We start from the raw sequence: 12,999 nt of genomic DNA on the forward strand, positions 1-12,999 counted from the left end.
CCGTGCAATCATAACTTTTTAATATCAGGAGCATTGGAGAAAAGCATGGTAATCTGCAGTGATCATGTTTTTCATGAGAAGCTTGTCCCATGTTGCAAACAAGTGACCCATTGTGGAGGAGGAGGAAAGGCTCTCGTTTCAGTGGCTATTGCTTGTAGAGATGCACCTGTATTGTGGCTCAGCACATGCCCTGTATGCGGAAGGTCCTCTGTTCCTTCCAGGTAAGGCTGAGAAAGTGTCATTTTGGAAACCCTACATAGCCGGTGCCAAGTCACTGTAGACCAGCCTTCTTCATTTGGCCGCCTCCAGAGCAGTGCTGGAAACACTCACCAGCCCGACTGAAGAGGTTCCTGGTGAGACCAGAGGGACATCACTATGCCTGACAACAACCCCTAACTATAGGATTATTTTGCCCCATCTTTTTGTGCCTGCCAAACAGCCGTGCCATGCTTATGCCAATATTTTATTCTTTTGTGAATTGTGCTGTTTTAATCAATCAATCAAAACTTTATTAGCAAAGCCAACAGGCCACAGCTAGACAAGAATTAAAAATAAAAATAAAAATAAGAATAAAAAGAAGAAAAGAACAAGCAAAAGGGGGTCCGTCAGATGAACAAGTCTGTCACTCAGATGGTGGCCCTCAATTTTACAGCTCTCTCGATGTACCTCGCGACCTTCTCTGTTATCTGACTATCCGTATCAGATAAGAGAAAATACAGTGTAATGTCTGGTGAACGGCCGGGGTTGGAGAGAATAAGTGGAGTAATAATCTCATTCCTTAGGTCTTTGTAAATAGGGCAGGATAGAAGGACATGGGACACTGTTTCCGTGTTACCATCTCCACATGGGCAGAGTCGTTTTTCAAATGGAGTCTTTTGGTAACGACCTTCGAGTACGGCAGAAGGAAGAGCATCCCATCTAGCCAATGTAAAGGCACGTCTGTATTTTGGGATGGTTAATTTAGACAAATATGAAGCTGGGGAGTCAAAATGAGAAGGGGGAAAGTAGGTATACCATGGGCACAGTTTCTTTAAGATGGTCAGGTTGTTTTGCCGTTCAATGTCTTTCAGGCGCTGGCCAATTAGACTCTTTGCTTTAATGAGGCCCATTGCTAGTAGGGACTGTGCTGTTTTAAATGTGCATTTTATATTTGACTTTTTTTTGAAATGTTTTTTTAAAAATGTTAACTTTGCTTGTGCTAAATATGTATTCTGTAGTTGACCTCCTTAGTAATGTTTTATTTTGAAATCTCTAAGATAATATTTTAGTTTCGGTTAATTATGTTGCTTTGTCTGTATACTCTACATTTGACTTTCTTCAGATTGTTTTATTGATGTTTTATTGACGTTTTAATATACTGTAAACCACTTTGAGATTTTTCTTTAAAATATAAAGCGGAATAAAAATGAAATAAATAATAATAATAATAATATAAGCTAGGCACCAAATGGCACCGAAAGCCTGGGTTGCAGTTGCCACAACAGAATGTCTATTTGCCAGGGGACTAGATGAACCTCGAGGTCCCTTCCAATGCTACAATTCTGTGATTCTATGATCTCAACTACATTTCTTGACTGTAAGCTTGCCCTTACAACAATTTGCTTGTTCCAGTATGCAAGAAAGAGAAACACACATAGTGGAAACAGAAATGGTACAGTTGTACCTTGGTTGTCGAACGGAATCCATTCTGGAAGCCCATTCGACTTCGGAAAACGTTTGACAACCAAGGCATGGCTTCCAATTGGCTGCAGGAGTTGCCTGCACGCAATTGGAAGCCGCAGAAGCCACGTCGGACGTTCAGGTTCCAAAGAACGTTCACAAACCAGAACAGTCACTTCTGGGTTTGCAGCGTTCGGGAGCCAAAACATTCTAGTCTCAAGGCGTTCAGGATCCAAGGTACGTCTGTATTAACTATGGGCTAAGGCAGAGGTTTTTAAACTATGGGCTGTGAGTTCCATTTGGGTGGCCTGCAGGACAGTCAAATACATCTGTACTCAGCCCTATGCTTACTCTCCTTGATGTGATGATGGAGGACTAAGATGCTCAGCAAGGGATCTATGATTCGCGTAGCAGTGCAGAAGCACAAGACACACATCTTTTGCTGCGCATAAGTCAGCTAGCTCACTGGAGATGTCAATCACCAACCCAGTGCCCAAAAATCTCCACACAGTTGTAACTGGAGCCAAGGCAGTAGCAAAAGATGTCTGGCAGCCAGGGAATTTCAAACACTGCTCCAGAGGTTGTTGGACTAAAGCTCCCATCATCCTTGTTCACCAGCCATGCTGCCTGAGGCTGATGGGAGTTGTAGTCCAACACATCTAGAAGGCAGCAGGTTGGAGACCATTAATCTCACCTGGTATAAGACACATTCATATACTCTTCAGCATAGCTGTTAAAAGGTACAGGAGTCCTAGTTTCCTTTGCATGTGGCCCCACATCAGCAAATATCACTTGCAGCTCACAGAAGCGCTCTTGGAAACAAAGTACTTCCATGCTTCAGTACACAGATTGCCAAAGTCTAGGAAAGGGTGAGTCAAGCAAGGCTGTACTATGGAAAATGCCATAGTACACAGTTTACCAGAATAGATGGCCAACTCACATTCTTGGTTTAATTTTTAATCTTGCATGACATCATGATACCAGATGCTGACACAACTTGCTTTCTGTTGATTACTTGGAACGGAAGTTGTGTTCCCCTGAAACCTGTTCCAAGACCAAATGGGAGTTCTGAACACCACTTTTATAACATAAAAAGAGCTTGCTGCATCATGCTGTCGGGCTATCTAAGTCTAGCACCCTGATTTCGTTGGCAATGTATCTCATTTCTTAAAAACATGAGAATCACCACAAAACAATCATAATCAGAAGTCAATCTGAAATTCATAATCTTGGGGGGGGGGACACCACTTTTGTCTACATTTGCAATAGAATAAGTTGGGGATGAGACAGGAGGACGGTTCCTATCACTTCAGACTTCAGAAGCAGAATGCCTTTTTGAATGCCTCCTAGATTTAATTCATACACACACCTCCCTAAAGGTGTAAAAGTAAAACGAAGGAAACAGAATGAGTGCTGGATATCTAGGGTGCTAGATATTTACTCACATGGTACAGCATTCAAAATGGGCACCATCTTACCTGCAAATACCTGGTATTTGATTCATTCATTCATTTATGCATATATCCCCCAACCCCTTCCATCACAGAATCCAAGGGAGAGTACATGTGGTTCCCAGGGAGTTTGCCATCCCAGATCTAGCCAAGTGGTGGCCTCATATGCTCTCAGACCATCCCCTGAGACCATAGCTCATTCCACCTCCCCATTTTCTGCCAGGTATAGTCTGGCAGTGGCTGTGGCTGCAACCAAAGGTGGGTGGAGCCAGAATCACTGGTGGGTGAGACCACCCCTTTGTCTCTGTCTCTCTCTGGCACCTCTTTCTCTTTTATACTCTCTCAATTTTTCTTCTTCTCCAGTAGGCTGCTGTAGCAGGGATAGATCACTCTTGCCTAGGGATGGGTAAATCTGTTAATTTTCCAGTCTTAAATGCAGTTCTCCACATTTCCACATCAGTTTGTATTTTTTATAAACAAAATCCTCATGAGAATCCATCAGTGTTTTAATGTGAATTTATCCTAATATATACATTTTTTTTCCTATGCAATTTTGCCTAATAGGAAAACTGCTTGGCAAAAATGTGTTGAATATAATGCATTTTTCTAGGTTGTTTTCACTAAAACATAAAAGCATATAGAGCACACTTTACCATAGGATATGCATGTTTCTATGCATCGTTTAGCTTTATTATTCTTAAATTGTAGAACTGGATTGCAAAATTCGGAGAAGCGCGAATTTCAAAAGATGGCTTGGTTTTGCTTTGCATTTTATTGAAGGAAGTGAGAATTCAGCAAGCCCAACTTTAAATGCAAACCGAATAGGTTTTCTCCCCAATCCCTACTCTGGTCAGTGATCTGCCCGGATTGTTACATAGTACTCCCCATTTCCTTTCATATTGTCATCTCCCCAACATACCCCTCCTCTATTTCTCTCTGTCTTACATTCCCCCATCTACATGAAACTGCGCTAAGGGCCACATGAAATGAGGTTTAGGGCCGTAGAATGTCCACCCCTGCTTTTAAAACATTTTCTCTTTAAATCTGACAGTGTGTTATTTTAAGTAAAAACTTTCCAAACGGAGCAGACACTAACATCACACACATATGCAAACAAAAAGCTTTCTGCAGGGGGTGATTTAACAATAAGACTATTTAGAGAGATGTCTGCATTCATTACAGTCAAGAACTTTAATAGGTAACTGTAGAATGATTACCGAGTATGTATCCTAGGAGACTAGATGGAGCTCTCATACCTAAAAGGCACAACACTTTCCCCTGTTTCCAATACAAAAAGTACAGGCTCTATAAATAATAGAGTAAGCTTGACAAATAAAGTTAATCGCTTACTTTGGGACCCATTAAATATGTATTTCTGCTTGTCTGGCATTGCAAATTATACACATTCTGATCCCTGCTACAGCTCTCTCATTTCCCCTCCCTCCTTCCAAGCTAACTACAGAGAAGTTAGGACCTTCTGTTAGGGTTGAATTTAAAAGCAAAAGAGGAGAGGGTCAGTCTTAACAGCAGCATCGTGATGGCTGGGATTCTGGACTATTTAAAGTATAAGCCATGGGTAAGGAATCTCTAGCCCACAGGCCAAATTAGGGCCAGCAAAGGTCTCAACGTTGCCTGCAAGGCCATTTCCACCAAGCCATGCCCCACCTGCCCCACACCTGAGTCACTGGGGAAGCTGGGGGAGAGGGAGCTTGCTGTTAGCAATCAGTGCTGACAGTGAGCCCTGCTGGTATCGGCTACACTACGGCGTTCCCCAAGGGGGCTCACCGTCAGCAAGTCCTGCTTCGTATGTTTGCAGAAATATTTTAGATTCAAACTGCCCCTGCAGATGGCCTTCAAAGGGCCTTTGCCATAACCACTGATCATCATTCGCCTGTCAAAGAGCAAAGTTGGCTCACAGGAGGTGGGGGAATTAAGGCTCTGGCACACTGGTTAGGTCCAGTTCTGCACCCCTAAAAGAAGCCTTAACATTCAACAAAGATGTTCTGTGTTGAAACAGCAATTCTCTTAGGGCAAGGGTAGCCAATATGGGGTCTTCCATCTTGTTCTGAATCACAGAATCATAGCGCTGGAACAGACCCCAAGGGTCCTCTAGCCCAACTCCCTGCAGTGCAGGAATCTCAGCTAAAGCGTCCATGACAAATGGCTATCCAACCTCTATTTAAAAACCTCCAAGGAAGGAGACTCCACCACCTCTTGAGGGAGAGCGTTCCATTGTAAAACACAGGGGTCAGCAAACTTTTCCAGCAGGGGGCCGGTCCACTGTCCCTCAGACCTTGTCGGGGGCCGGACTATATTTTGGAAAAAAATAATGAATGAATTCCTATGCCCCACAAATAACCCAGAGATGCATTTTAAATAAAGGCACACATTCTACTCATGTAAATACTTGCTGATTCCCGGACCATCCGTGGGCCGGATTGAGAAGGCGATTGGGCCGGATCCAGCCTCTGGGCCTTAGTTTGCCTACCCATGGTCAAACAGCTCTTACCGTCAGAAAGCTTCCCCTGATATTTGGTTGGAATCTCCCTTTCTTGTAACTTGAAGCCATTGGTTCAACTACAAAACACTCCTGTATGCTTGCTATGGCTGAAGGCAGTTGCAGTATACAACAACTGGAGGGCTGTTATCCCGTTCTTAAGGTAATGGCTAGAATGGACTGCCAAACATAAAATGCAAAAGCCATATGAATACAAGCTACCTTTCAAACACAGTGCATTTTAACATAAAAGTGAACCTCATTTCAGGCTACCAGGTCCACCCTCTTCAGTTCCAAAGGCAGTTTGGAGGGGAGTGATCCCATGCATTCTTGCTTCTGGGGAAGAAGAAGAAGAAGAGTTTGGATTTGATATCCCGCCTTTCACTCCCTTTTAAGGAGTCTCAAAGCGGCTAACATTCTCCTTTCCCTTCCTCCCCCACAACAAACACTCTGTGAGGTGAGTGGGGCTGAGAGACTTCAAAGAAGAGTGACTGGCCCAAGGTCACCCAGCAGCTGCATGTGGAGGAGCGGAGACGCGAACCCGGTTCCCCAGATTACGAGACTACCGCTCTTAACCACTACACCACACTACCGCTCTTAACCACTACACCACACTGGGGAGATTTCTCTAAAACAATCCCCCCCCCAACGTGAATGCAGTCTCTAAAACACCATTCCCACTTCCGAGATCATGAGGAGGAACGCCTGAGTAGGATTCCTTGCAAATCCTCCACAGGAAGGTAGGCTGATAGCTCAGAACAGCTGCCACAGAAGCTGCTAATGTCAAAGCAACCTTAATATCGATTCCCCTTTCTCTCCTGTGCTCTCGCACTTTTGTATTGCAATTTAAGCAGGAGCAAAACATACCTGAGCAACGTGTAAAGCCATAGGGCGAGAGGCATTGTTCTTCCCAGTGGAGGAGGAGATCACATGATAACACAGAAGTTCGAGAGAGGAAAGGCTGCCAGCGTGCTAGTATAAGCAAAATACACCAGTGGAATAATTAAAAGAGCGCCAGCCACAGCAACCTATTGCAGGCTCTAAGCACAGCGACCTATTGCAGGCTCTGCTTTAAACACTGCAAATTGGTTCTCGCACATAATGGCACATAAATGCAAGCTCAGCCTTGACAACCATTGCTCGGTACGTGCTGTAGTGGCACCTGTCATAGTTAAAAGGATCCACAGGGCGTTAGTATTCAAACTGCTTTCCCTGGAGGGCATATTAAATAAATCAAGACTTTAAAAACATGCTCCAGGCTAGGATTAGGCATATAAATGCTTCTCCAGGTGTAGCAAGGCAATGCCATCCTGCAATTCCAAATTTTAAGTACTTGTTGAGAGCATGTGCTTACTGCATATAGTAGGGGGTGATTCCAAAACCACTATATGCACCAGTGGTTTTGAAACAAACATAGACCACTAAGCCAAAATAACCTGGTTGTCTAGAATGCAAGGATGTGCATACAGTGGAAATAAATGGCACAATGCAATCAAGAGAACATGGATGGGATTCAAATTTCCCTTCCATGAGCATCTCCTGGCATGTGCTGTTAGAGCAGTCTTACAAACAAGACCAGAAAAGTTAGTAGCCTGCAGGATTTATTTATTTTTTCCTTATTCTGTGTGCCTGACATTTATGTCATACATAAATCCTGAAGAGCTGGAGAGAGAGAAAGCAGTCAAATATTTTCCAACAGACAAAATCTTCATTGCATAATTGTCTGCTGGAAATTTTTATTCAATGTGGGGACCAGGTGAGCAGCTATTCATCAGTTTGGCTTCATCCACACTAATCATTCGTATTGATTTTATACTGTTTGGTTTTCGCCAAAGCATCCTGGGTACTGCAGTTTGCTAAAGGTGTTGGGAATTATTAGGAGACTCCTGTCCCCCTCACAGAACTATAATTCCAACACCTCCCCTAGTAGAGAAATTATTAAACCAGTTTAAGTTTGTGGCCTGGCTGTGCCCCCTCCCTACCCACCCCCCCAAAGACTGGAGAGATGTGCCACAAGTTGGAACAAACACACACTTCTCTGTAATCACCAACAATCAGCTGATCAATTGCCCCAAATCCAACATAACATATGGCCTGGAACAGTGATGGGGAACCTGCAGGCCTCTAAATGTGGTTGGACTCCAAATCCCACCAGCCCCAGTCAGTGTGCTCAGTGGTGAGGGATTATGGGAGCTGTAGTTCAACAACATCTGGTGGGCCACAAGGTCCCTTTCCTAGCCAAGGGTGTGTGTGTGTTTTAGGAGAGTACTGAGGGCAGGATAAAGAGGCCTGGCAAACCAAACTCTTCTTGAGGACTGTAGGCACACCAACTCAGCACATTCTGCTGTCTTTATTGTAGCAGAGAAGCAAAATTCTGAACACAAAAAACCCATATAAAATTCCTTTTTTCATCCTTCATCTTCAAACTTCTCTCAGATAAACAAGAAAGGGGCTGTCAATTGATATTCCTTCCAGCCCACACCAAGCTCTCAAAGTCAATTTGGCTGAATGTAAAACAGAACAACAGCTCTATTTATAAGCTGTCCACCTCCTGCAGTAACTTCAGGATGTAAAACATTCCCCATTATACCTGGTCCAGGTGCACACATCCAATTTGAATGGGAGGCAGCATCAGGGTTTTGCAATTTTCGCTGAAAATTGGCAACAAGACTGAAAGCGTTTCATACAGGCCTTCAGGACACAGATACCAACTGGGCCCCCGAGACTTGTCACTGTAATAATATTCTAAGCAAGGGCATCTGCTGCCGCCATGTAAATCGGAGTCTACAGCTCTCTGACCCCCACCTGTCCTCCTCTATCAGAAATCCTGCCTGATATAAACCACTTCAGATATGACAAGCTCTGAGCCGTAGTGCCATAGGAAAGGCTTTTTCTTAGAACAAAAGACTGCATTGACGGCAATTTCCAGACACAGGAGTGCATTCATTTATTTCTGTCACCACGTTTGTGCCCTGCCCCACCTCAGAGATGCTCATGGCGGCATACAACTGGGTTAACCTCCCTGTCCTCTCACAACAACCCTATAGAGTAGGTTGGTCTGATAGCATGACTGTCATAAAATGAGGTCTAGTTTACCCATGAAGCAGAATGAGGCCATAAAGTGGGTTTAATTTGTTCAGCTGCAGGCAGGGGGTGCCGTTTTTTCAACGCACCCACATCTGAAAAAAGCAACAAACCTGCAAGCGAAAATGAAACAAAACCTAATACATTAGGCAGACTGATTCTAGCCCAAATTACTCCCCAATGTACTCATATTTTTTTTTACACACCATAGAAGAGCTGCCCAAAATGGCATTCTCAACTGGGACAGTCCTTCAGGACTAAGGACATAACTTACACACAACCTCTGGAAGACTTCAATATCATGTCCATTGGTAGAGGGGAATCTGACTATTTAAAAAACCAATTCACTGGATCCAGATTAAGTCAACTGAAATGGAACTTAAGGTCAAAGGGTTATGTGGGGTGTTAGGGAAGGTGTAGTACCTCTGGTGGGGAACACGTCGTGCTCCCTCTGGGGTACTTTGTCCACCTTTGGTCCCCACTCTGCACTCAGCTCTCACCTATGGCTCCTAGAAGCTGTCAGCACGTGACAGCGGCCACACTCTGGGAAATGGCTTCAACTGGCGGGCTAAACCAGGTGAGGGTAACCAATGGGCCTCAAACCCTCAGTGAGTTAGGAACTTCCTCTGCCTGTGAAGACAGGCACTGGAAGATTGAGCGGGCAAGGCAAATAGTAGGTCCAATGGTCAAGGAGGTCATTTCTGCACATGTTGTAGAGGGAAATGAGGGGCAGATGGGACTCATCAACCTGGGAAGGTAGCCCATCTAAGAGAAGGAAAACCCTGATCATAAACCTCCACTGCCTTGTAGGATATATTTGGGGGGGGGGGAGGCTAAGGAGTAAACCCTACAAAAATCTGGAGTGGAAGCCTTAGATCGATGGCGTCTGGTACACCTTCTTCCAGCAACTTCTGCAGCCAAGCTGGTGCCAAATGTATAGCTCTGCTTTCCTTTGGACCACATTAGCGAAGCCAACATAGGGGTCTTGGACCTCTGTACAACCTGCCCAGGCTTACTCCTGGAGGTAACTTCAGTGTTGCTAATGCAGCAGTTTGACTTCATCCCCCAAGGCGCACTCTATTGTCTCTCGAGACAGATGGATGGCAACAAAAAGCTCAATGGGACTTATGTCAGTCATGACTAGCCTGACCAATTAATTTTAATGGAAATTAAGTCCAAGCAGTTTAGGCTGCAGTCCTAACCTCTCTTACCTGGGAGAAAGTCCACTGAATTAATTAAGACTTACTTCTAAGTAGACATGGTTAGGATTGCGCTCTTAGTCTGGATCCAACCCAATATAATGTTCCATAGTCACCTATAATAGTTACACAAATTTGAATGGAAATTAATGACAAATGCCAGTGTTTGTTGCAATTTCTGAATCAGTGGAAATGTGGATGAGGTCATACCAAAACAAAACAATTAAGAAAGACCTGGCAGCATAGTTCAAGAAATAATCAACTCTTTTCGACAATTGCTGTCTGTTTCCTTGTTGACCTTTGACTATCCCACAATGGCCTTTGAGACCGTAGACTGGGGTAGCCAATGTGCCACACTCCAGATGTTTTGGACTACAACTTCCAACAACCCTAGTCATCACTGCCAATGGCCACGGATTATAGGTGCTGTAGTCCACAACACCTGAGAGGTACCACATTGACTACCCTTGATGTAGTAGGCCATCAGACAGTGAGTGAACAACAAGAGAATTAGGAAAGGCAGATATGGATTACGTAGCCGAGTCTGATGCTGTGGAAGTATCTCCTTAAAATGGGTTTCCAAAGTCTTCAAAATGATTCAGGGCTTTCTCATTTTAGCAACCCAATGACTTGATTGCTCAAGATTTATTGACTGTACTTACTCTGTTTTATGGAGCACCGTTTTTTAATGCCATTTTAATGCTTCCCACCCTTCAAGTAAGCTTCAAAAGGAAATGGGATAAAAGGCATTTTAATCAATCAATCATAGTTTCACACATGAAACTGCTAAAGGTACATGAACATCACTACACACTGAAAAAGTGTATAAGTTTCATTTATTTATTTTTTATAAATGCAAAAGTGGCAAAAATTGTAACCTGCCCTAGGACCAGCTGGTGAAAGGTGGGTAAATAGTAATTATAATAATACCAGTAATAACAATAGCTTCTTTTACCAATGCTGTTCCAAAATTGCTTCAACCGAATTAACAATGAAATACTGTTTAGCATTTCAATGTTTTCTGATTAGAAACCGCCAAGGAACAATTGTACTGTCAAGCAAGGTCCCTACAATTTCTAGTTGTGTAGAATTATTATAATGTCTCATCAAGAAGGAGCTTACCTAGCAACCTTAAGAAGAGCAAGAATGGCCCCTTTGTTTTAAAAATTGCACTGGATTTAATAAAACCTGGATGCATCATTAGGTTAATTTAAAACATTGCAAAATACATTGATGGATGCTACCTAAATCCAATGACTATGCTTAGCTCAGAGGAATGTAGCTATTAAGGCAGAGCTTAATAGGATTTTGCTATTTATTGGTCTCCAACTTGATTCCCCCCCACCCCACCCAGAGAACTATAAAGTAGACTTAAGCATACAGAAGTACAGTGGCAGGTTGCATACTTAGATCTTTAAACCAAGGATTTTCAACATTTTTGTCAAAGAGTGAGAATTCCTAAAATCCCCAACGTAAAACACATTGGTGAGGGGGTGCATCTGTATCTGCTACATAATAATCACCTTAATAATATAGACTAGAGGCAATCTCAGAAGTATAAATGCCTGTGAGTAGGCCCACTCGTTTGATCTGTTTACCACAGTGCGTCACACAAGACAAGCTCCAAGTAACTACATACATTTTATTCTTAGTTCCTGTACAGTGGTACTTCCATTTACGAACTTAATCCGTTTCGGCCCAGTATACCTGAAGGAGCGTCTCCACCCCCATCATTCAGCCCAGACACTGAGGTCCAGCAACGAAGGCCTTCTGGCAGTTTCCTCACTGCGAGAAGTGAAGTTACAGGGAACCAGGGAGAGGGCCTTCTCGGTAGTGGCGCCCGCCCTGTAGAACGCCATTAGATGTCAAGGAAATAAACAACTATATGACATTTAGAAGACATCTGAAGGCAGCCCTGTTTAGGGAAGTTTTTAATGACTGGTGCTTTAATGTATTTTTAACCTTCTGTTGGAAGCCGCCCAGAGTGACTGGGGAAACCCAGTCAGACGGGCAGGGTAGAAATATAGTAGTAGTAGTAGTAGTAGTAGTCCGTTCTTAAACTGAGGCGCGCTTTCCCTAATGAGGCCTCCCGCCGCTGGTGCCCTTCCACCGTTCGGATTCCATTCTTAGACCAAGGTAAAGTTTGCAAACCGGGACACGACTTCTGGTTTTGCAGAGTTCGTAAACCGAATTGTTCGTAAACAGGACTGTTCTTAAACCGAGGTACCACTGTATTATTATTTCAGCTACATCCCACCTTTCTTCCAAGAAGCTCAACTAGCAGACTCAGTTCTCCCTCTCCCCATTTTATCTTTACAACACCCTGTGAGGTAGGTTAGGCTGAGAGGCAGGGACTGGCCCAAGGGCACCAGTGAACTTCATGGCTGAGTGGGGATTTGAACCCTGGCCTCCCAGGTTGTAGTCCAACACTCTAACCACCACACAACAGTTCATCTTAAATATTTTGTGCATTGTGGAAGAGAGCACACGAGCATAATGCTTTCCGCCAAGCACCACCACAACCTACACACTAGGTCCATGTCTGAACCAACATATGATGTGTACAGTGGTACCTCGGGTTAAGTACTTAATTCGTTCCGGAGGTCCGTACTTAACCTGAAACTGTTCTTAACCTGAAGACCACTTTAGCCTATAGGGCCTCCTGCTGCTGTTGTGCCGCTGGAGCACGATTTCTGTTCTCATCCTGAAGCAAAGTTCTTAACCTGAAGCACTATTTCTGGGTTAGTGGAGTCTGTAACCTGAAGTGTATGTAACCTGAAGCGTATGTAACCCGAGGTTCCACTGTACAAACATGCGTCCAAAGTACAATTCTCCAGTAACTTCCCGTAACACCCTTAGGGCTATGTTACGCAGTATACATAACTGAACTTTGATTCGTTATCTGTATAACTAGGTTACTAGGAACAACCAATCAGAATTCCCTGGAAAGTGCATGTGTTATCAGCCACCTCTTTGTGGCACTCACAGACAACATCAACACTCAAGAAAGGAGATTCCGACCAAACATCAGAAAAAACTTTCTGACAACTCAACTTTCTAGAACTTCCTATGTGCGAAGCAGTCCTTAGATGTTAAAAACACATCTGAA

At 43.7% G+C, this 12,999-nt stretch overlaps 1 protein-coding gene and 1 long non-coding RNA gene across 3 annotated transcripts in view; one reads left to right on the plus strand and one right to left on the minus strand.

The window, feature by feature from the left end:
- LOC307215185 overlaps positions 1 to 12,999 on the plus strand; it is a 371,333-nt gene that overhangs the window by 72,446 nt on the left and 285,888 nt on the right. The gene's annotated exons all lie outside the window — the stretch shown is intronic.
- Positions 1 to 12,999, minus strand: part of LNX2 (ligand of numb-protein X 2) — a 75,395-nt gene that overhangs the window by 39,819 nt on the left and 22,577 nt on the right. Inside the window, exon 1 of one of the 2 annotated variants that reach the window (XM_079973741.1) lies at positions 6,475 to 6,573. The exons of the other annotated variant lie outside the window; for it this stretch is intronic. The gene's annotated coding sequence lies outside the window, so the exon portion shown is untranslated. Of the gene's footprint in view, positions 1 to 6,474; positions 6,574 to 12,999 lie in introns of those variants that run through there. 2 annotated transcript variants of the gene reach the window in all.

The sequence above is a fragment of the Podarcis cretensis genome (assembly GCF_951804945.1).
Source record: "Podarcis cretensis genome assembly, chromosome: 4".
NCBI lineage: Eukaryota > Metazoa > Chordata > Lepidosauria > Squamata > Lacertidae > Podarcis > Podarcis cretensis.